The following is a 24,946-nucleotide window of genomic DNA, read 5'->3' as shown; positions in this document are numbered from 1 at the left end:
CAAGAAGATATAGAATTTGTTTTTGAAATGCGATTTACGTTACATGCGCGAAAGAGAGAGAGAGAGAGAGAGAGAGAGAGAGAGAGAGAGAGAGAGAGAAAAGGTGTGTGTGTTTCAGTACAAAGCTTACTTTCACAAGGATGACAGAGCAAGTTTTCTAAAAGGGAACATGGTTGTATGAATGAACAAACTATTAACTGTCCCCTCATCGGCAATGCGAGAGCCCGTAAATCAAACCTAGCATAAGACTCAAATGTCAGTTTTTCGCAGATATAAAAATCCAACCGAGACTAAATTCGACGAATTTCGACACATTCACACAACTAAAGATCCATTGGCAGCAGACGTTTATCCTACAACTGTTTACCTGAGCTACGGAACCGAAATTATATGCGTCTTGAACAAAATGTAAGCATCAGAGAACGAGTATTACTACTTATTAAAGAGCATAATCATGGTAAGAACGTAGAAGATCGTTGGCAAATAAGATACTGGACTGTACCGGTTGAAGATTGGAAAGCTTTCTCAGAGATCATTTGGAAGGCGCAAGTTGGATATTATTCACCTGTTTCTTTTTATGCCTTCCTTGCTAGGAAGAACCGTCTGAATCCTAATTTACGTGACTTATTGATCACCAAAACTCTGCACTTTACCTAACTATCTTCTAAGCAGGTGCAAGCGAGTGCCTTGCTAGTTTATACGACATCAATGTAAATAAGATATCTGGACACGCAAGTCCAAGACAAACTACATTTTGATATTTCAAACCAGTTCCAAATGGCAGTTTTATTTTTTACTTACTTGTTTGTTTGTTTCTTAATTAATCTATGATCTTCAATTTCTAGGATTTGTTGATCGACCAGCGCTTTCAGGGCTTGTAACCTCATCTGGTAATTTCAATATGTCAGTTTTTTCTATTATTATTATTACTATGTTAATATCGATTTTACTTCAAAACAAAAAAAAACCCCTAAAATCTTGTCATAACACGTGTAATTAATGAGCTATGACACCAAAGTGTTCTTTAAAAAAAAAAAGAAAAAATGTGTGCCCCGGGCTTGGGTGAAAAGGCAAAGGCCACAAATTAATTGCTCTGTGAATCTTATACTGTATCTTACCATCTTCAATTCGTCTCTAAGATTTGGAAAATAGATGAGTGTCCTAACGAAGCACGAGCTCGGGACTTATCAACATAATGCTTTAGACAATTATTGATTCCAGGTAAAGAAACAACGCTGTACAAAGATGGAGTTACAGTAGAATGGCATCAAGATAATTACCATTCCAACATGGAATCAATCATTTTGAATCTAATAGATTAATGCTAGAGTGAATGATTATTATGAATGATTGAAGAAAAACATATACAAGAGATATAGGCCACAGGTTATGGAACCAGTAAGAAAGCGCACACGAGATTTAAAACCGATTATGAAACCAGTAAAAAAAAACACACACACACGAGATTTAAGATAAAGGTTGTGAAACCAGTAAGAACACACACACACACACACACAAAACACACGAGATTTAGACTAAAGGTTATGGAACCAGTAAAAAAAACCGGACACACACGAAACTTCGACAAAGGGTTATGGAACCAGTAAAAAAAACCGGACACACACGAAACTTCGACAAAGGGTTATGGAACCAGTAAAGAAAATCACACACGAGATTTATACCAACGGACAATGAACCAATACAGCTCTTATCTGCATTGTTAGCTACAGTTGACCCAAAACCGTTCCTGATCTGGTTTCAGGTCAGGCATGACGACATCCTGAAGACTTTAGTCGACAAAACTCACCTGTACTACAAAGATGACATGGCGTGGTTCAGGTTTCACGTTGAAATTGGAAGTCATGACAGTCACTTAATTCTCCCAGCAACGAAAAACAAGATTCTTGTGCGCTGAAGAACGAAGGACGAAAAATAGATGGCAACATTGTAATGCATGATCGTGAATGAACCAACGCTGGAATGGAATCTATCCCTCGGCGACAAGAGAACAATGGACCTTATTGTGGCCGTCTTCAGGGCTTGGCAACGTTCATAAAACCATTCAGTGGACGAGGACATCAGAAGGAAAACTATACCTACTGCAGTTCCTACATAGGAACTCCATTTTTACCGAGATGGTATACAATTGACAATGAGAATAATAGCACCCCTTTGCTATAATAGTAGTTGCTTTTCAACTTTTCTAACAAAGAGCTGAACTGCGCAGTGAGTGCCACAACTACGCAGAGTTAAAATGCTGTGTCTGATTAGGCTTCTAAATATGTATTCTTAAAGAGTATTTTTGAGATGTACGAACTCCGCGAATAACAATGATATCAATAATAAAACTAATTCGTTTAGATGGCATGGGTTTCGTAAAGAATAATAATCGTAGCAATGGAAATCATTTTTCGAATAGATGGCACGAGTTGCATATAAAGTAATAATTCATGAGATGGTATGAGTTCTGCAACTAATATAATAATAATAATAATAATAATAATAATAATAATAATAATAATAATAATAATAATAATAATAATAGTATTGGAAAAGAAACCCACAAAATGTGGGTTTCTTTTTTAAATTTTCAGAAGAAAACTGAAAGAAGTTTTTGTTTGATTTATAATAATAATAATAATAATAATAATAATAATAATAATAATAATAATAATAATAATAATCTAACTCGTTTAAATGCAGGAGTTGTGTAAATAATGATAGTAATTCAAATGTAAAACATACCGAGGAAAAAAATTGACCAAAACTGCTCCGGCAGGCAAAGGCCAAGAGGAAAAACATCGCCTGGCTAAGAGAGCCTCACGGACATCAAAGCAAAGAATGTTGCTTTAGAATTCGAGTCAAAAAAGCACTTATTTACAGACACCCACGCATAAACAAGCGAGTAAAGCAAACACAAGGTTCCAAGGAAGAAGAAGTTTGCCAGCGTTAGTTATATAATTACACAGGCAGCGAATGCTTATGGCGGGCTAGGTGATGAAAGGACGCGTGGGAAGTCTGATGAATATAAAGTAATATCATTTGAAATCTAATGCTTGTCATGAATATGACGAGGAAAAAAGAACAAGTTTCTCAATGAATTGTCTGTTGATGCTTTATATCCACCCTATCAGCTCGCCGTCTCTTCTCAGTCTTCGGCCCCAACCCTCTTTATTTTTCTGTACAGTGCATTCGAAAATACACCTACAAAAGAAAATACCGGCTGCCTGGATGAACGCCACGTCTCTCTCTCTCTCTCTCTCTCTCTCTCATCTTCACAGTCCTCATACTGGATCGTGAAAACCGGAGCTGGTAGCTCGGGCAGGAGCCCAGTGATGTTCTACATCTTTCAAGTCGTTAAGCGCACGGTACAGGAACCTAGACACGCATGACATTATGTAAAGGACAGATCGCGTTACCTGACACGTAGGACACGCGGATCTTGAATGCGGCTTTTGGGGGGCGGGGGTGGGGGTGCCGGGTGGGCGTGGGGTCGAGTTGGATAACGACGGCATGCAGCGGAAGGCCACGCAAGAAAGGTCGATTCGTGAGGGCAAAATGAGCATGAGAGAAGAGGGAAAAAATGAGCGATTAAAGGAAATACGTAGTCAGTTTTGTTCATTCACATGGAGGACGTTAATTACAGTGAATGATGACCGCAATAATAATCACAGGCAGAAAAGTGATGAAATCACGAAAGGGGTAGGAAAGCCCAGCCACAAGAGACAAATATGGAGATCGGGTGATTCAAAGGAAGGGGTGCCCACAACCCGATTTAATATAATGAAAGCGAAAAGTAGAAGTATGAGTTTCTTCTCAATCAGTGCAGAAAGCGAGTGCCATTATAATACGCATATTGAATAGGCTTCGGTTTGCACGAACCTATCGCTGATGATGTGGAAATTAAGGAAGAACGCCTGATTCCAGTATCAACCACTCAACTCTGACCCGGCCCAGAGTTTTGTTAAAAAAAAAAAAAAAAAATTTACATACTAAGATAACGGACGAATTCGCACACATTAGGAAAACTGCGTCTCTTCTAATGTTGTGATCAGTCCTTACCTGAGCAAGGTCTATAAACCTTGTATCTGAGCATCAGGAAATGTAAATTTTGGCGACTAAATTGAATGGCACAGGTCTACTGTAACTTTAAATTTTCATTATTTCTAGAAACAAACCCTGAAAGGCACCCCTCTAGAATACGAGCTTTCAGAACAACTAAGTATCACAGCCGTATCTTTTATCGTTACGGCTCTACAGATGTTAGGTCCCTCACCCTCTACCACATCCCTTGAATGCCAAAAGTCGATATCTGGATCTCCGGAACGGCTTAACGGATTTCGATGAAATCTGGCAAGATTTCCTTGGTGGGATATCTCTAAATCCAGAGTTCCATCCCGGTGGGTTGAATATTTCCAGAGTTATAAAGGGCCAAAGTGGGGGGTTTTAGTGTACTCCTGGTGGCTGGACTTCACTAACCGCCAACTGCCGGGGTGGTTTAATAATAATAATAATAATAATAATGGTAAAGATAATGACTTCTTCTTTCCCACCGTTATCCTTACATTAATGGGTCGGCTGCCTGATGCGCCTTCTCCACTGCTTTCTATCAAAGGCATCATCAGGCATGGTTTATTATTTGACAAAGGGGGGTTTTTACGACCTCATGCCCTTGCTGTCATCAACCGCAGTTATTGGTAGTGGGCCTAGCCTTTTACTTAAAAGTACAACTGCAAGGCAGCAGTTTCCACAGTTATTGGCGGTGGGCCTAGCCTTTTATCAAAAAGTACAACTGCAAGCAGTTTCCACAGTTATTGGCAGTGGGCCTAGCCGTTTACTTAAAAGTACAACTGCATGGCAGCATTTCCACAGTTATTGTAAGATTGCAAGGCAGCAGCTGTCCTTTTAGTCGCCTTTTAGGGCACGCAGGACCTACGGTGGTAATATTCTTATACCCCACCACAGTATCATTTGGTAAAGATAATGACGAGGTTGATGAAAACAGAAACTGGTAATAAAGAGAAATTGGTATGGAATCAGAATACAAGAAGGAAAAAACAGATTTCAATGTTGAGTTCACAACTTCATACTACTGCAACAGTGCCTACAAAGAGATGCACTTTGTTAAAAAAAATCGTTTCAAACCCTTAGCTGCTAACTTTTCAATGAATAGGCACAGAGCCAAATCATATGAATTGACGCTGCAGATTGTTGCCTCATAGTGTCAAGATAAATAGATTAGTAATAAGTAATTGAATTGTGATTTGTTTCTTGGTACTGGCATGAAAAAGGAAAATTTCTGTAAAAAAAACTGTAATGATTATAACGTTAAAATTCAAATCAAAATAAAAGAGAACACACCTGCAATGAGCTTCTAATGTCAAAACATTTCCACTTGTGTAACACTAGAGATAACAGTACTGGACATCCCTGTAATACTGTTCTCATAGGAACTAACAAAGCACTAGATAAACGGCAATATAATACGACTCATATATTCTATTCTTGATAAAGAACAGATGACACGTTCGTGTGACGATTTTCTTTGGCACGGTATTAATGGAAACGGATGATTCACTAGAGACTAGCATGATGCTCCCTGTAATAGTATGTAAAATAGGAAGTAATGAAACACTTGAATGAGAATCATGTTAGCTGAAATACATTTTTCATGGGAACTGATAAAATGCTATACCGAATATCCCTTGAAAATCATTCCTATACTAGCTGCATAAACACTAGTATGACATTCTCTTTTATACTATCATCTAAATATGACTATCCATTGTAATACTGCTGTGATAAGACCTGCTAAAACACTAGCATGGCATCTCTGTCATACCTTCCTTGCAAGAAGTAGCAAACTATCATCTATGTGATACCTTATCCATCTAACCTACAAACACATCCCAAGGTTACCAGCGATGATGAATCGTGAATCTCTTATTAATGGGCCACCTTCGCACAGGCGAAATCCCAGTGCATATTGATCTGAAGCGACGAAGTCGTGTGATTTATGCAATATAAAAGTATCTCTCTCCATCCGATGTTGGAGAGTTGGTGGGGGGGGGGGGGGGGGGGGGGGGGGGGGGGGGGGAGGGGGGGGGGGGGGGGGCGGTTTGTTGCGAAACCTTGATGAGACCGACCGCACTCACACCTTGTTATTGCGAGACAAGGTTCAGACGACTTGGCTTTGATGTATTTTTATGTACTTGCATGCATATTTTGGGAAAACACAACAATAGCAGCAACAATAATAATAATAATAATAATTAATAATAATAATAATATTATATTATTATTATTATTTTTTTTTTTTTGCTCTATCACAGTCCTTCAATTCGCCTGGGTGGTATTTATAGTGTGGGGTTCCGGGTTGCATCCTGCCTCCTTAGGAGTCCTCTCTTTATTTTTCTTACTATGTGTGCCGTTTCTAGGATCACACACTTCTGCATGAGGCCCGGAGCTACTTCAGCCTCTAGTTTTTCTAGGTTCCTTTTCAGGGGATCTTGGGACGTCGCCTAGTGCTCCTATGATTATGGGTACGATTTCCACTGGCATATCCCATATCCTTCTTATTTCTATTTTCAGATCTTGATACTTATCCATTTTTTCCCTCTCTTTCTCTTCAACTCTGGTGTCCCATGGTATTGCGACATTCAATGAGTGATACTTTCTTCTTGACTTTGTCAATCAAAGTCACGTCTGGTCTGTTTGCACGTATCACCCTATCCGTCCTGATACCATAGTCCCAGAGGATCTTTGCGTGATCGTTTTCTATCACTCCCTCAGGTTGGTCTCGTACCACTTTATTAACTGCAAGGTAGCTGATGTTTCTTGCACAGGCTCCAGTGGAGGGCTTTTGCCACTGAATCATGCCTCTTTTTGTACTGGCTTTCCTGCTGCAAGTGCCGGGACCCATTCGCTTGCTATGTGGTTTATGGTTTCATTTTTTCGTATTGCACCCTTCCTACATTATGGGAGAGATGTTATTTCCATCTATCGTTCTTTGAACATATCTGGTTCTTAGGGCCTGATCTTGTGCCGCTTGTTATCATTCCTTCAGTTTCCTTCTTTAGCTCTCCCCTCTGTAGCCATTGCCATGTGTCATCGCTGGCTAGTTCTTAGTCTCTCATGTATTGTCGTGCATTGGTTTGTTGTGCCAGTCCTCTGTTCTGTCTGTCATTCTCCTGTTTCTGTATATTTCTGGGTCTTCGTCTACTTTTATTAGTCCTTCTTCCCATGCACTCTTTAACCATTCGTCTTCACTGGTTTTCAGATATTGCCCCAGTGCTCTGTTCTCGGTGTTGACGCAGTCCTCTATACTTAATAGTCCTCTCCCTCCTTCCTTTCGTGTTATGTATAGGTCCTGTCCGTATTTGCTCTTGGGGTGTAGTGCTTTGTGTATGTCGTAATGTTTCCTGGTTTTCTGATCTATGCTGCGGAGTTCTGCCTTCGTCCATTCCACTATTCCTGCGCTGTATCTGATTACTGGCACTGCCCATGTGTTTATGGCTTTTTATCATATTTCCAGCGTTGAGTTTTGACTTGAGTATCGCCTTGAGTCTCTGCATGTATTCTTTCTGATCGTGTCCTTCATCTCTTGGTGTTTTATATCCCCTCCTTCCATTATTCCCAGGTATTTGTATCCTGTCTCATCTGTGTGTTTGATGTTGCTCCCATCTGGTAGCTTTATCCCTTCATTCTCTCGTTACTTTGCCTTTTTGTATGTTGACTAAGGCGCAATTTTTCTATTCCAAAACTCCATCCTGATGTACCCAGACTACATCCTACAGTCCTGGATTGGTATCTATTTCCTTGATGCCTTACCATACATCTTGATGTCGTCCATGAACATCAGATGGTTTAATTCTGTTGCCTCTTTTCTTGAGTTGGGTACCCGGCATCCATCTTCTGTAGTACTTTTTGTCATGGGAATCATGGCTACTACGAAGAGTAGTGGGGACAGGGAGTCGCCCTGGAAGATCCCTCTCCTGATCTCCAATCTCAGGCTGTTGATTACTTCGTTGTGGTGATCAGTTGCTGGATGACGACCTCCAAGTACCTGACCGTCTTCCCCTTCAATTGGGTTTGAATACCTGGTTGCCGGACGAAGCCCCTCTGTTGCCAGAGGTTCCATTTACGTCGTTGTCGTTTATCCTTCATTTCTTTCCATCATTGCTGAGTTTTGCTATTTAACCCATAGCTGGACCCTACCCCACCTCAGGGATAGGTACTCATTTACAGCTGAGTAGACTGAGGAAATTATGGTAAAGATCCTTTCCCAAGGAATCAACGCCGAGGAGAGCGGTCACCCACTCCAACGACTGACCACCAGCCCCAATTATTATATTATTATTATTATTATTATTATTATTATTATTATTGTTATTATTATTAACTCTGCTGCCCTTAAAGAAGGCCTCCTCCCTAATGATGATGATAATAATAATAATAATAATAATATAATAATATTATATAATTATTATGGGAGGAGACCTTCTTTAAGGGCAGCAAGGGTTTAATATAATAATAATAATAATAATAATAATAATAATAATAATAATAATAATATATTATTATTATACTATTATTTATTATTATTATTATTATTATTATATTATTATTATCATTAACCCTGCTGCCCTTAAAGAAGGTCTCCTACCCAATAATAATAATAATATAAATCCACAGTAGTATGCCTTTTGATTTTGTTATTTAAAAGACATGTACAGCAGAAAGCTTCCAATGACCTGCATGGTCCTCCTCGACTCATTATGATTATGAGTTTTCTTTGAATTATTATTATTATTATTATTTTTATTATTATTGCATCCACAGCAGTAATAACCAGAGTAATAAACAACAACGTAAAGATATTATTGCTAAATACACACAGGGTATCTCGAAACAAATCCTTGCTCACACAAACAGTGACCCTGAAAATTAAAGACAATGAAAAGCGTTTTACAAAGTTCTCATCAAAAACAGGGAGCTGCAGAGGGAATAATCGGCTCCTATTTCTCCCCCTTCCAGTAATCTTCAGTCCAGTCTTCAATTACGGTCTGAATTTGACAAAGCCAAGGTTGAAAATACGAGCAATTATTAATTTCCCACTGGGTTTTTAAAAAACGCTTGATGTTTGTTTACCGTTTTAGTTCTTTGTTGAATAATGTGTGGTTACTCATAAAACTAGTAGTTATAGAATTGGTTTCCAGTTTTTTTGTAAACTATTGCTAGATAAGAACCTCATCAGTTTTTAACTGGATTTCGTCTTTATTTCGGAAGAAAATAAAAAGATGAAATAACTCTAAAATCATGAATAAGATCTATTTTACTTTTCTAATTCATTTTCCCCTAACAGAAAAAAAAAAAAAAAACAATGTTTTCGGTTTTGTCAGTTGTTAATCATCGGCTTAGGCAAGATAAACGATAATTAGTTAGGTATCCACCACGTAATATATATCTATAATACATATAACATATATATACACATACATACATAGATACATACATACACACACGCACACACACATATATATATACGTATATATACATATACGTACACAGACATTATGGCCTTTAGAGCAACTGTGTAAATGAAGTTTCCCAAGCAAGCCTTTGGCAAAAGGATAAGAGTCATCTCCAAATGGCGTGTGGGGGGGAGACAGCGGTAAATGAATGATGTTAGACACAAACCCACGGACGAGGCTGGCATCCGGTTATCCTTGATATAATTTATCTTTGGACGTTGGACCACCTGAGAGTGCTTGCTGAGAGTGCTTGCCCGTGCACAAAAGCAAGCCCAGTCTCATGTGATTCGTCAAGTAATTCTAATTGTCAAAATGTACGGGGGGCGTCTCTTTCAAATTAATCTATATTTAACCTCGTTTTATATTACCTTACGTATTCCTAATTGTTTCCAAATGGAAACATATTTTCTGAATCGTTTTATGATGAAAGTTTGAAATCGTAAAGGTTAGCGATAAATGTGGCGTAGTTATTTATTAAAAACTCGAGACTAAGGAAGAAAAACGGTTCTGGCAGTGGACAAATCTATTAACTAAAGCTGAATTATCCCTCTCAGTTCAAGTGGAAATGATTACATTTATCTAAGGTTGTAAAATGCATTCACTTACTTAACCTTTTTTTTACAGGGTAAATTATCTGTTTATCATTAGTCTAAAAGAATTTGTTCATTCACTTTCGCTCTCACCCCAGCGCATACCAATACGGTGACGTTACTCAATGCAATCACTGACCCTCAGTCATTATTACAATTGGCTTTAACCTCTCCCTTCGCAGTTAATCCCAGAGATTTTCGCTCAGTTGACGATGTATCTCAATCCGGTGTTATCTTCACCGATCAGTGTGTTAAGGAAAGAAAAACGTTTTTTCTGACCACTGTTAGGAACGGTTCATAACAATAATGACAGCGGTAAATGAATGATGTTAGACACAAAACCCCGGACGGAGGCTGGCATCCGGTTTATCCTTGATATAATTTATCTTTGGACGTTGGACCACCTGAGAGTGCTTGCCGTGCACATAAGCAAGCCCAGTCTCATGTGATTCGTCAAGTAATTCTAATTGTCAAAATGTACGGGGGGCGTCTCTTTCAAATTAATCTATATTTAACCTCGTTTTATATTACCTTACGTATTCCTAATTGTTTCCAAATGGAAACATATTTTCTGAATCGTTTTATGATGAAAGTTTGAAATCGTAAAGGTTAGCGATAAATGTGGCGTAGTTATTTGTTAAAAACTCGAGACTAAGGAAGAAAAACGGTTCTGGCAGTGGACAAATCTATTAACTAAAGCTGAATTATCCCTCTCAGTTCAAGTGGAAATGATTACATTTATCTAAGGTTGTAAAATGCATTCACTTACTTAACCTTTTTTTTACAGGGTAAATTATCTGTTTATCATTAGTCTAAAAGAATTTGTTCATTCACTTTCGCTCTCACCCCAGCGCATACCAATACGGTGACGTTACTCAATGCAATCACTGACCCTCAGTCATTATTACAATTGGCTTTAACCTCTCCCTTCGCAGTTAATCCCAGAGATTTTCGCTCAGTTGACGATGTATCTCAATCCGGTGTTATCTTCACCGATCAGTGTGTTAAGGAAAGAAAAACGTTTTTTCTGACCACTGTTAGGAACGGTTCATAACAATAATGACATGCTTTTTTTTTATCCCAAATTATCCTTCATAAAAAAGGACTTTATTATTAACGTTGAAGAACTGTTTATAAATGTAAGTATGAATAAACTATGAATATAAATAAAATATTAACCTACAGTAAGCCTTGCGTTTATTTTCGGAGTATAAGAGTTTAACGAGTTAGCTCACAAATACGCCAAGAAGCTAATGAAAATTATAATTAAGCTAGTAGAGAGAGAGAGAGAGAGAGAGAGAGAGAGAGAGAGAGAGAGAGAGAGACCTTACCTTACCTTACAGACCTTACATCTTGTTCGGGTTGCCCCAGGTCCCTCAGTGTGAGGGTATATTTTGCATCTTCCAATCTTGGATGGTCTGGGGTGCAGAGAGAGAGAGAGGAGAGAGAGAGAGAGAGATTGCTCAGACAGACATGAGATTAAGAAATACATTTTAAATAAAAGATGAAACATCCATAATTAGATTAACATCAATATGGACAACAACCATGCCAAACACCTTCGATCAATTGAAAGTTTTCCTTTGAGTACAATTAAAGTCCTTCGGTCGGTTCTTGAGGGAAATCCAGATACTTTCTCCGTTCTACTCTTTGCACTGGGCAGAAGGTCAGGCATCGACGGGAATTTATTTAAGTATGATTCATTAGATTCCTGGGATGATGCGGGATCGTGCTTTCGTCAAAAAGCAAAATCAGAAAAATAAGGTTAGGCAACTTTTGGAAATTCGGGGAATCATCTGACAGATTTTGGAAATAACAAATATATGAGAGTAATTCCAAAGAAAATAATAATAATAATAATAATAATAAAATAAAAATAATAATAATAATAATAATAATAATATAATAATAATAATAATAATAATAATAATAATAATAATAATAATAATAATAATAATAATTTAAGGAATTATATTTTTATGTGGAAGGGTTTATTCCGAAAATAATAATAATAATAACAATAATAATATTCGGAAGGGACCTCTCGTAGACATGTTTTGTTAAAAATGACTGCTGCTTCAGCACTATTAATCTTATAAAGAGTCTTCTCTATCTTTCTGATGACGGCTTTCTCGTTGTTGCTTAGACTGGCGAGCAACGCACCAAAGGGCATGGTAAAATTCGGTTGAGTCATTTTGATTTATTATTGCTATACAATTCTCTCTCTCTCTCTCTCTCTCTCCTCTCTCTCTCTCTCTCTCTCTAACGCGACGTTTCCTCCTGATCGACAGGACATTATCAAGCGATAACTGCTGAGGACTGAATTCCAGTGGTTGTTGTTGTTGTTTAAGATTAAGCTGGCTTGTGCCAGCACGGGCTCTTGCTCACAGAGCAGCCCGTAAATTCCAGTGGCGAGTCCATCTCCTTTTATCGTGGTGTTGCGAGCTCTTGGGTACGGTCAGAGCACCTCTCCGAATTTTACCATGCCCTTTGGTGCGTTGCTCGCCAGTCTAAGCAACAACGAGAAAGCCGTCATCAGAAAGATAGAGAAGACTCTTTATAAGATTAATAGTGCTGAAGCAGCAGTAGTTTTTAAACAAAATAACTAATAATAATAATAATAATAATAATAATAATAATAATAATAAATGTGTGGCGCCGTGGAGGAGTGGGTTAGGTCCTCAATGGACTTAGTCAAGTTAAGCAACATTGGGGCTGGCGTCAGTCGTTATGGGTGACCGCTCTCCTCGGCGTTGATTCCTTGGAAAGGATCTTTACCATAATTTCCTCATTCTACTCAGCTGTAAATGAGTACCTATCCCTGATGGGGTAGGTCCAGCTATGGGTTTAAATAGCAAAACTCATCATGATGAAAGAAATGAGGAATAAACGACAACGACGTAAATGGAACCTCTGGCAACAGAGGAACTTCGTCCGGCAACCAGGTATTCAACCCAATTGAAGGGGAAGACTGTCAGGTACTTGGAGGTCGTCATCCCAGCAACTGATCACACAACGAAAGTAATCAACAGCCTGAGATTGGAGCTACAGAAGCAAAAAGGAAGAAATGGACAAGAGAAGAAAATAAGGAAATATGGAGATGCTACATCAGAAGCACCCGACGGAGAGAGGATATAGAAGAAGATTGGTCAACATCTGGAATGAGAGGAATAACACCCCCCAAACAGAGCAGAGGCTGGCAGACCAAGTAAGGAACATAAAGAAAAACAACTGGCTCTCCCCAACAGAAAGAGAAGAACTGGAAAGGGAAATGTCACACGACAACGAATTTCACGAAGACGAACTGAGAGACGATGCCACAGAAGACGACAGGGAGGTATCAAACAACGACACACGAAGAAACACCGACGAAGTACAGAGAGGACGGAATGGGTAGAAAAGATTAGACAATGGATGGAGATCCCTCCATGAAAGCCTACAACACCAAGAAATTAAGGGAGAAAACAAGTGAGGGTCAATGAAATAATGGGCATAATACACACCACCAGTATGACAGAAACAAATAACTTGGTATATGCAGGAGCAAGATTAGTAGCAGAACTGATGGGGCGGGATTCGAACACCAACACCACCATCCACAAACCAACCCAACAGAAACCAAAACAGCAACCTCCCTTGGAAAAGGCGCCTGGAAAAGCAAATCATGGTGATGAGATCTGACTTGAGTAAACTGAAAGAGATGGCAGAAAAAAGGCTAAGAAGCAAAAAGGAAAAACAAGGGAGGAACTCAACGAGAAATACAAAGTACAAGAGAGGGGACTAAACAACACAATAGAAGATGTAAAACAGAGGCTTAAGGCCAAAGCACATAAGATCCGCAACGGTACATGAACAGGAATAAGGGATACCAACAGAACAACTATTCGGAACCAACCAGAAAAGACTATACAGCCAACTAAGAGGGGAAGACAACCACCCAGAAATTCCTGAAGCCGAACAAAGTAAAGAGACTCTGGGAAAACATATGGAGTAATCCAGTATCACACAACAAACATGCAACATGGCTCCAGGAAGTCAAGGAAGAAGAAACAGGGAGAATAAAAAAAAGAAAGATTCACAGACATCACGGCAGACACAGTCAGACACCAACTAAAGAAAATGCCAAACTGGAAAGCCCCAGGTCCCGATGAAGTCCATGGATACTGGCCCAAAAATTTCAAGGCCCTACACCCACGAATAGCAGAACAACTCCAGCATTGTATCTCAAATCACCATGCACCCAAATGGATGACCACAGGAAGAACATCCTTAGTACAAAAGACAAGAGTAAGGGAAATATAGCCAGTAACTACAGGCCTATCACCTGCCTACCAATAATGTGGAAGTTACTAACAGGTATCATCAGTGAAGGCTATACAATTACTAGAGGAGACAAACACCAATCCCCCACCAACAGAAAGGTGCAGAAGGAAGTGTAGGGGCACAAAAGACCAGCTCCTGATAGACAAAATGGTAATGAAGAACAGTAGGAGAAGGAAAACCAACCTAAGCATGGCATGGATAGACTATAAGAAAGCCTTCGACATGATACCACACACATGGCTAATAGAATGCCTGAAAATATATGGGGCAGAGGAAAACACCATCAGCTTCCTCAAAAATACAATGCGCAACTGGAATACAATACTTACAAGCTCTGGAATAAGACTAGCAGAGGTTAATATCAGGAGAGGGATCTTCCAGGGAGACTCACTGTCCCCACTACTCTTCGTAGTAGCCATGATTCCATGACAAAAAAGTACTACAGAAGATGGATGCCGGGTACCAAACTCAAGAAAAGAGGCACAGAATCAACCATCTGAGTTTCATGGACGACATCAAGCTGTATGGTAAGAGCATCAAGGAAATAGATACCCTAATCCAGACTGTAAGGATTGATCTGGGGACATTCAGGATGGAGTTTGGAATAGAAAAATGCGCCTTAGTCAACATACAAAAAGGCAAAGTAACGAGAACTGAAGGGATAAAGCTACCAGATGGGAGCAACATCAAACACATAGATGAGACAGGATACAAATACCTGGGAATAATGGAAGGAGGGGATATAAAACACCAAGAGATGAAGGACACGATCAGGAAAGAATATATGCAGAGACTCAAGGCGATACTCAAGTCAAAACTCAACGCTGGAAATATGATAAAAGCCATAAACATATGGGCAGTGCCAGTAATCAGATACAGCGCAGGAATAGATCAGAAAACCAGGAAACATATGACAATACACAAAGCACTACACCCAAGAGCAAATACGGACAGACTGTACATAACACGAAAGAAAGGAGGGAGAGGACTACTAAGTATAGAGGACTGCGTCAACATCGAGAACAGAGCACTGGGGCAATATCTGGCTAAAGAGTGCATGGGAAGAAGGACTAATAAAAGTAGACGAAGACCCAGAAATATACAGAGACAGGAGAATGACAGACAGAACAGAGGACTGGCACAACAAACCAATGCATGGACAATACATGAGACAGACTAAAGAACTAGCCAGCGATGACACATGGCAATGGCTACAGAGGGGAGAGCTAAAGAAGGAAACTGAAGGAATGATAACAGCGGCACAAGATCAGGCCCTAAGAACCAGATATGTTCAAAGAACGATAGATGGAAATAACAATCTCTCCCATATGTAGGAAGTGCAATACGAAAAATGAAAACCATAAACCACATCAGCAAGCGAATGCCCGGCACTTGCACAGAACCAGTACAAAAAGAGGCATGATTCAGTGGCAAAAGCCCTCCACTGGAGCCTGTGCAAGAAACATCAGCTACCTTGCAGTAATAAGTGGTACGAGCACCAACCTGAGGGAGTGATAGAAAACGATCACGCAAAGATCCTCTGGGACTATGGTATCAGGACGGATAGGGTGATACGTGCAAACAGACCAGACGTGACTTTGATTGACAAAGTCAAGAAGAAAGTATCACTCATTGATGTCGCAATACCATGGGACACCAGAGTTGAAGAGTAAGAGAGGGAAAAAATGGATAAGTATCAAGATCTGAAAATAGAAATAAGAAGGATATGGGATATGCCAGTGGAAATCGTACCCATAATCATAGGAGCACTAGGCCACGATCCCAAGATCCCTGAAAAAGAATCTAGAAAAACTAGAGGCCTGAAGTAGCTCCGGGCCTCATGCAGAAGAGTGTGATCCTTAGAAACGGCACACATAGTAAGAAAAGTGATGGACTCCTAAGGAGGGAGGATGCAACCCGGAACCCCACACTATAAATACCACCCAGTCGAATTGGAGGACTGTGATAGAGCAAAAGAAAAAAAAAAAAAAAAAAAAAAAATAATAATAATAAATACTTTTAACGAACTTACTGAATAAGGGTTTATTGGTGAATCACTAAGGCTTACCACGAAAATAATTTTCTAGAGACAATTTAAACACATTTACTATAAAAAGAAAAAAAATGTTGGGGGTGGGATGGGAGGGAAACCAACGTAATAACGTAATACATGATATTAACAAAATAACAAAATAAACCTTAATAAATTATTACAGCACTATCACATGTAACCAGAAGCACCTGTTCCCAATAATAACGCCATAATAACGCCTCGAGGTCACTCCTAATCCATCACCTAGTCGTATGTACCGGCGGTCATATATTTATCAATACTCTAACGCATGCCGACCTTCATGTGTTAAAGTTATGAATAATCTATCGTCATAAATTTCACAAATCGATCAAACGATTTCCCTGATGCGAAGAGATTACACGCGAGGGATTTTGCTGCCATAAAGTCAGCTGAATAATTCTTCCTGTTGTTCCTTTTTGCTTAAGTAGCTGATATTTTGTACTGATCGTCGAGACAAATGACTGTTACACTACGAATACAAATAAAGGTGGCTGAGAATGGTTAGTTACCTGGTTTATATACAAACGCGGTACAAATTGTGTGTGTACGCGTACATCTGCAGACGCCTATACAGACGGTAAAGCAACACAATTGAAGCACAATTTACCCCAAACTATAAACCTGAATTCATATGTTTCCGACGACAGAAATCTCTTTATTTGCACTTACCTTCATTCTCCCTTCTTGTTTTCGTGCAATCTGCAAAGACAGAGGTTCGAAATTAGAAACTCGTCAGTAGGGAATGACAGTATTAATCATGCAATACCTGCATAAGCAACACAAATTACACGTTTAGGGTTCCTCCAACAATACAGACAGGGACATGCGTCACTGGCAACTTAAGTCTTTCTGTGACGTCAGGCAACACTAGCTGAAAGCAGCAGAACAAAGGTCGAAAAAGCTACAAGTAAAAAGACATGGAGTCAGATCTGAGATAAATCATATACACACAATCAAATGGGCAACCGTATTCATCATCCATTGGTGTTCTACTTGAGCTAGACGGCTGAGGATCCCCGTTATGAGATTACAACCAGCGAGGTTGGAATTGACAACCTTACTTGCTTTCCAGAATCAGAATCAATCAGTCTGTATATCATCTTCTTTTAACAACGTTATTCCTCTTCTCCTTTCACGCCAATAACCTTGAGAGAGAGAGAGAGAGAGAGAGAGAGAGAGAGAGAGAGAGAGAGAGAGAGAGAGAGAGAAACTTTTGCTCCCTTTTCCATAATGTAACAATTTAAATATCTTTCGTTACCATATCTATTAAAACTGAGTTTGTAGTTGTCGTCGGTAAAACTAAGCACAAATTCTTCCATCGAAACACCCAGGCCAAATAAAAAACTTTGAAAGAACGTCTAACAGTGAATAATTTACGAGTTATAGGAATATTGACCAAACACTGGTTAAATATTACTACTTCAGTGGGTCTCCTTGAAAAAGATTTGACATGTTCCGTCGTTAGCATCGATGCTAATTTGCATTGACCAATCAATCTGTCAAGGGTACTCTGTCATATCTTTTTTTATTTTTTTATTTGTTATTGTCTGATACTCCTCCTCTTCTTCTTTCTCTGCATCTTTTCCCACTACTATGTAGGGTCGATGCTTCTGACAGCTTTCCTTCCCTGGGCCTTCTTTGATAGTTCTACGACTTTAGCAGTTCCTCTTATTCTTTCATTTTTTTTTTACCCCGTCCGTTTTGTTATTATCTAATACGTACAGGCATAAATAATAAGCATATACTTTCTATACGTATATATATATATATATATATATATATATATATATATATATGTATATGATATATTATCTATATATATATATATATATATATATATATATATGAATAACTTGATCACGAAGTATATAAAACGTGATGCTATGTATAAATAAAGGTTTTTTGCCTCGAAGGAAAAAATGAAAAAAGCGAGATAGCCAAGTACTTTCGGTCCTGTTCGGACCCTTTACTGAGGCAAACAGTTTGATATGTATATAATATATATATATATATATATATATATATATATATCATATATATATATATATATATATATATATATATATGTGTGTGTGTGTGTGTGTGTGTGTGTGTGTGTGTGTGTGTGTGTAAGCATGTATGAATCACGTATCGCAGAGGTTAAAACGTGATATAGAATACAAGCAGAGTATGTTACCATGTGACCACGTGGAGAGCAAAACAACAGGGTACAGGGGGAATTCTCTCTCAGCGAGGATGTTACCGATCACAGAGAGGCCTTAAGATGTGAATTATGTATCTGGAAATGAGTCCTCTGTGGTAAGACAATGAGAAACAACATTGGGCTGGTGGCTTCATGCCTAAAAGTGCTGCTAGGAACCTGAAGGTTATAATAATAATAATAATAATAATAATAATAATAATAATAATAATAATAATAATTATAATAATAATAATAATAATAAAGTTTCATTTCAGCTCAAAGTCATATACATAGAATATACAAAGTATGGACAATGACATACACACAATCTAGATACATGAGATAGTGTGATAGAAAATGATAATCGGCAAGTACTTTCCAATAACAATCGACTAGCAAACGGAGACATAATGAGGTATATATATATATATATATAATATATATATATTATATTATACACACACACATATATATATATATATATAATATCTATATATATATATATACATACATACATACATACATACATACATAAACATATATATATATATATATATATATGCATATGTATGTATATATATATATATATATATATATATATATATATATATATATATATATATATCTATATATCTATACGGGTTGTATACGTGAGAGCTCGCGCATGACTATTAGTTTACGAAGTCTCACAGTCCCACTGAAATTAGCATCTTTGGTGGCCAAGGTATTACCCATGGAGATCGAGAGAGAGAGAGAGAGAGAGAGAGAGAGAGAGAGAGAGAGCATTACAATGTGCCTCCCGTGACTGTTTTCACCATGTTGTGGAAGCCTCATTTCGTATTCGACCAATTCCGACCCTCGCCTTCACCCCAAGTCTAGCCCACATCTTAGGGTTATTTCGACCCCTTCCCCATCCGGATTTAACCAGATATCAAGCTACTCGGAGCAATACACTTCCATAACAATCCTGATTCTGTAATGAGAAGAAGTGGGGTGGTGGGACTCTTGCAATCTCATTAGGACCAATAAAGCACGACTCTTGGTGTAGTAAGTATTTGGTCTCTTGCTATCCTAATACAGTCGTGACCAGAAATTATTACCGGCGCAGGTGTACAGGGCGCTGAGCGAAGGCCCACCAAACAATTTTCCCTCACACATCATCAAGTAATGATTATATTTTCCACTAACACCATTACCAAGACCTTCAACAATTATGTTTTAGAGACCTCATGGCATGTTTGTAAATTTGACCCTCGATACTACTGGCTTAGTTTTTTTTAAAGCATGTTCTTCTGACCAGTTTTTTTTTTTTGTAATATCAGGAAATGATTCCTTTACCATAACCTTTCAGCACGGGCCTCGGCTATTCAGCTATCTATCTTTATTGGAATATATATATATATATACTATATATATATATATATATATATATATGTATATGTGTGTATACATACACACACACACACACACACACATATATATATATATATATATATATATATATATATATATATATATATATACATAACATACATACATACACAAACGCGATGCATTATTAGTCATTCATGTGAAACACTGTTACATCATAAGAAAGGAATTGGTATAATAATATTGACATTGCTACTGCCTCTCTCATCGTGCAAAGAATATTAAGATTGTTTATAATCCAAGTTATTGGAAGAACATTCTTTTCAGGAAGAGGTGAAACAAGGTATTCAAGCTTTAGATCAAAAGGTCAAACTTCAAACTACTTATTGCCTAAGCTTTTACAATACGGCCACACATGCTGCACATCATGCGCTGCTATCGCACTGAAATATGCACGCACTATACATAAAGAATAAATAAGTAAATAATTATATATATATATATATATATGAATTTTTATCACATTACCGTGATTCATACACATGCATTAAGCTACAAATGTCCTTTAATAGCCAATTCTTGTTGGCTGAGTCGGTAAAGACGTCACTGAAGTCCTGATTTCTCCTCTGTGCGCTGGTTCGAATCCACGAGAGGACGAAATTGTTATCAACTAAAAAATTCCCCTGTGGTTAACACGTGAAAATATATTATTTCCGAGGTAGAGCGAATTGGATATTAAAGAACATTTGTAGCAAAACCAAGTGCGAATTCTTTAAGTGCTCCCATCCTGATTATCAAGTAGAGTGCAAGCCACTTTCATCAGAGTTATAAGAGAAAAAAAAGACATAGGAATGGGTCCTATTCAAGGTAGGATCAATTTTCAGACGCAGTTCCCTTCCAGCAAAAGTTGTTCCCAAAGGAAAGTGAATTTACGGGTACAGGGTTACTTGTGATTTCCATTTGAATATTCATTCAGTAGTACCAATGACCTCTTAACTATTTCATTCCCTTACACTCAAATACTTACTTGAAGTCATACGGGGAATAGGGGCTCGTACAGATAAGTGTATCCATTGGGCGTTAGGACACACAGAAGCCACAGGTCATCATGGCTATAAAAACATATATAAAGCTTCTGGATAGCATCGTTATAGATATATATACGCATACGTACGAGTATTTTTTATACGTTCACGTATATATATGTATATATATATACATATATATGCTTGCAATTACATACAAAAATAAGATCTCATGGAAGACTCTGTACTCTTAAGTATTTAAGTTTGGGAATGTAAGCGCTAAGTGACAATTGCGACAAAAACTATCGAGGTGGGTCACTTCGGTGTTTTCGTTCAGTCACTCAATTTCCAGAGCTAAAGACCTCAGCCTGCATTGTTTCCATAGAGGAAGCGCTATTCACGTTGCCTTCAGTGTAGTCCAATCCTATCCTGAACACATTTATCCCCTTTGGTGATAGGGAAGCCATTTGAAAAGAGCTTGACCTTGCTTGACACCGTTGCCCTTGCCCCAGTCGCCATTGTCGCGATCGCCGGAGGGAATCATTAAGACTCTGAAGGTCATTTAATTATCTCTCTCTATCTCTCTCTCTCTCTCTCTCTGAGGATCAATGAAATCCCTCTTGCTTTAAAAAGAACCATTCCTCTTTTTAACAGCATAAATGAGTCAATATGTTTACAGAAGTACAAGACATATATCTAAATGATTCATTCTTCACTCAATTGTATGAGGAATTGCATGATGAATTGTTTACCATGTATTACATACGATTATAGCCTTTTGCATTATTCACTTTCACTGGTATGTTGAGTAAATGATGTCACCTTCAAAGATGTCGACACTTTCAAGACATAGTTGCATTTTCTCGATTCTTGCTCTTTTGCATAATTTTACTTTGTCCTTTAACGTCCAATTTCTTTCAAAGTTATGATGACGCTAATGTTTATTAACAAGGTCTGTTTATTAGGAAATGTCGTGAATATGGTTTTAAATTCATTTTATATATTGCGCACAGTAATGAGTACAGTTAAGAGCAAACATCGAATTAAACTGTTGGAAAGGAAGTATTTGCTGCACAAATAAGCGCAACAAAAGGCAAGAAAGATTTCTGGCAGGTACCAGACGTGGCAACAGAAGTTTCTGGAGAAATAAATCTTATAAAACAGCGCAGAACAAATACACGATCAACGCACAAATGTCTACAATAAATTCGTAGTCACGAGGGCAAACAGAGCAAACTCCAGATGGGGGGAGCACATATTCTCTTTCTATTTTATCCTCATATTTCCTCCTCCCTCTGGTGTAGTGACTGTCGCAGGCGGCAAATCAAATGCAATCAAAACGGCGTGATGCTCTCGGGCTTAAGTGGGGATGATTCGAATCATCTCGTGAGGCCAAACGCCTGTAGCCTTGTTTACGACGAAGCCAAGATCACACGAGACTGAACACTCAAGAATGTTGATGGTCCCCCAATCTTTTTTTCTTTCTTAACTTCCTTCTTCCTAATGTTGAGAGGCTTCTTTTCTTGGCGCCTCCGAGGTTATTACGCGTACAGGTAAGGCCATCAAGAAAGTATAAAGATATTACAGAAGACTCCTACTCATATGATTTAAGGGTAAATTGATGACCAAACTGCTCGCGTGAGACTCGGCAGAGATTCCCTTGGCGCGATCCTGCGTTTTTGCAACTTTTCGTGGCATCTGAACTCCTTCCTCGCAAACAGTTGAGATATTTATCGGTTTACAGCAAATAAATCTCGAAGGTTGCCCTGCAACAAAGACTCGGCATTCCTCAGTTGAGGAACAAATGATTTTAAGGCATTCATTTGCCTTAGTCCGAAGCGCCCCATTTTTTCCCCTCATTGCATAACAGAAGACACATCGGCCTTAAGAAGAAACTCGATACGGTCAAATTCTCACGTGAAACGCATCAGACAAATCAAGAACCAGAAGGATGTATACCGGGTAAAATACCTTGTAAGGACATTGGCAAAGTGGTATGAGGTCTTATTTTGCTACTTTTATATTCCGTATTGATCCATTTATTAATCAACATTTGCCATAATGTCATAGTTTCATATCTCTATTTTGGATCCTATTCTCCTTAAGTAAGTAACAAATGAAATCATGCTAGAGTTTTATGTTCCAAGTATCTGGTACTGTGGAGACTTGGCAAGAAGCTACGATCATCTACAAGGTTTTACCAGGTATCAAATCTGAATTTGTGTTTTAATTCCAGTTTCGTTCATGGAAAAGAAGCAAAAGCAAGTAAGAGAGTATTGGAGGAGAAAAGGAGAAAAGGAGGAGGAGGAGGGGGAGGAAGAGGAGGAGGAGGAGGGAGAGGTGGAGATTACGGACTCGGAGAATGGATGATGGAGGCTGTGTTGGCGTTGGTGCTGAACTAAAGATGGCCTTTATGTTTCCGCTATCACGGCCAGTCGTCAAGCGGCGGTTTCCGGTTTCTAGTAAAATGAGGCAGAGTGCAAGTCACGCCCTAACCATGGATCCGTTGCTCCCAAGTCAAAATCTTTTAAAGATAAGAGACAAGTTTATCTCGCTTGGATTATTATGGTAAAATTTTCTGAACAATACAGAACACTTATCGAGAGATACACCTGCGTGGTTTTTACAGTGATTGCAACATTTTCATAAGCTTGAAAAAAAAGACTAAAGCTATAAACTAGATACGAGGATTATTCATTACATTTTGATTATCATAACATGAGTAGCCAACATTGCAAATGTTTAAATGAAATATCCTTTAATTATTTGATCTATTGAACGAAATATGAAAATACAGGGAAAAATAGAATAGAATCATGGATTCCTCATTGAATAATCAACCTTGGCAAAATGTTTAATTACTTCAGCATAACTCTGTAAGTTGAAAGAGAAGCTTTTACTGTTGAAATTGTTTCCGTTAATAATATAACGCAAACCGGTTGCGAAAAATCCTGCAAGCTTAATAAAAATCAGACACTGATGAATCCTACTGATCTGGCATCCTATATGTGAATTTCTGTGTACTGGTAGGTGTTTTCAGGTGTTAAGTGTGTTGATTTACCTTGGTGCAGACGCACACACACACACACACACACACACACCTCTTTGGCAACAGCACGGCAAAAGAATCACAACACGAAGAGGGCGGAGAAATCCACTGACACTGGTAAGAAGACGAATGCAACGCTTAATCCCACTGTACAGAAGACACCGAGTCTAGTCTCGTGATCAGGACGAAGTCTGAATTAGATGACACTGATTGGGGCAAAAGACAAACAACCGTGGGATAAAAAGAGAAAAACTAAATAGAATTAAAAAAAAAAGGGGGGTGGGATAATGCAACAAGAGACAGATTATGTTTTTGTGTAGTGCATCTAGCAAGGCAATGAAGATTATCTCAAAATAAAGAGATCTTTCTAAAAAGAGCCAGAGGGATGTGCGCCGTTGTGGACCCAAGCTGTAAATTATGTAAATGGTAGCTAGTCGAATGTTCTGGGTCGAAAACTAGCTGGAGAGAGATACCTACACACACAAACACAAAACACACACCCACATACACACACACACACACACTCATTATATATATATATATATATATATATATATATATATATGTATATGTATATATATATATATATATATCGAGCTACAACGTCCTTTAATATCTAATTCGCTCTACCTCGGAATTAATATATTTTCATATATGCTTAACCGAAGGGGAATTGTTTTTTTTACACGATTATAGATTTGCCTGGTCCCAGGCGCGAACCCAAGAGGACATTCAAATCCAGGAACGTCAGTGAAGCCTCTCGCGGTGGTGGGGTAGGTAAAAGCTTCACTGACGTTCC

The 24,946-nt window shown here is 38.4% G+C and overlaps 1 long non-coding RNA gene across 1 annotated transcript in view; it reads right to left on the bottom strand.

The window, feature by feature from the left end:
* LOC135195043 (uncharacterized) overlaps positions 1-24,946 on the bottom strand; it is a 555,149-nt gene that overhangs the window by 130,203 nt on the left and 400,000 nt on the right. Inside the window, exon 3 of the long non-coding RNA XR_010310052.1 lies at positions 17,190-17,219. This is a non-coding gene — a long non-coding RNA (uncharacterized LOC135195043). The remainder of the gene's footprint in view (positions 1-17,189; positions 17,220-24,946) is intronic.

This window comes from Macrobrachium nipponense, chromosome 15 (assembly GCF_015104395.2).
Source record: "Macrobrachium nipponense isolate FS-2020 chromosome 15, ASM1510439v2, whole genome shotgun sequence".
Classification (NCBI taxonomy): domain Eukaryota; kingdom Metazoa; phylum Arthropoda; class Malacostraca; order Decapoda; family Palaemonidae; genus Macrobrachium; species Macrobrachium nipponense.
The sequence above is the reverse complement of the archived record's forward strand: the minus strand, read 5'-3'. Positions and strand labels throughout refer to the sequence as shown.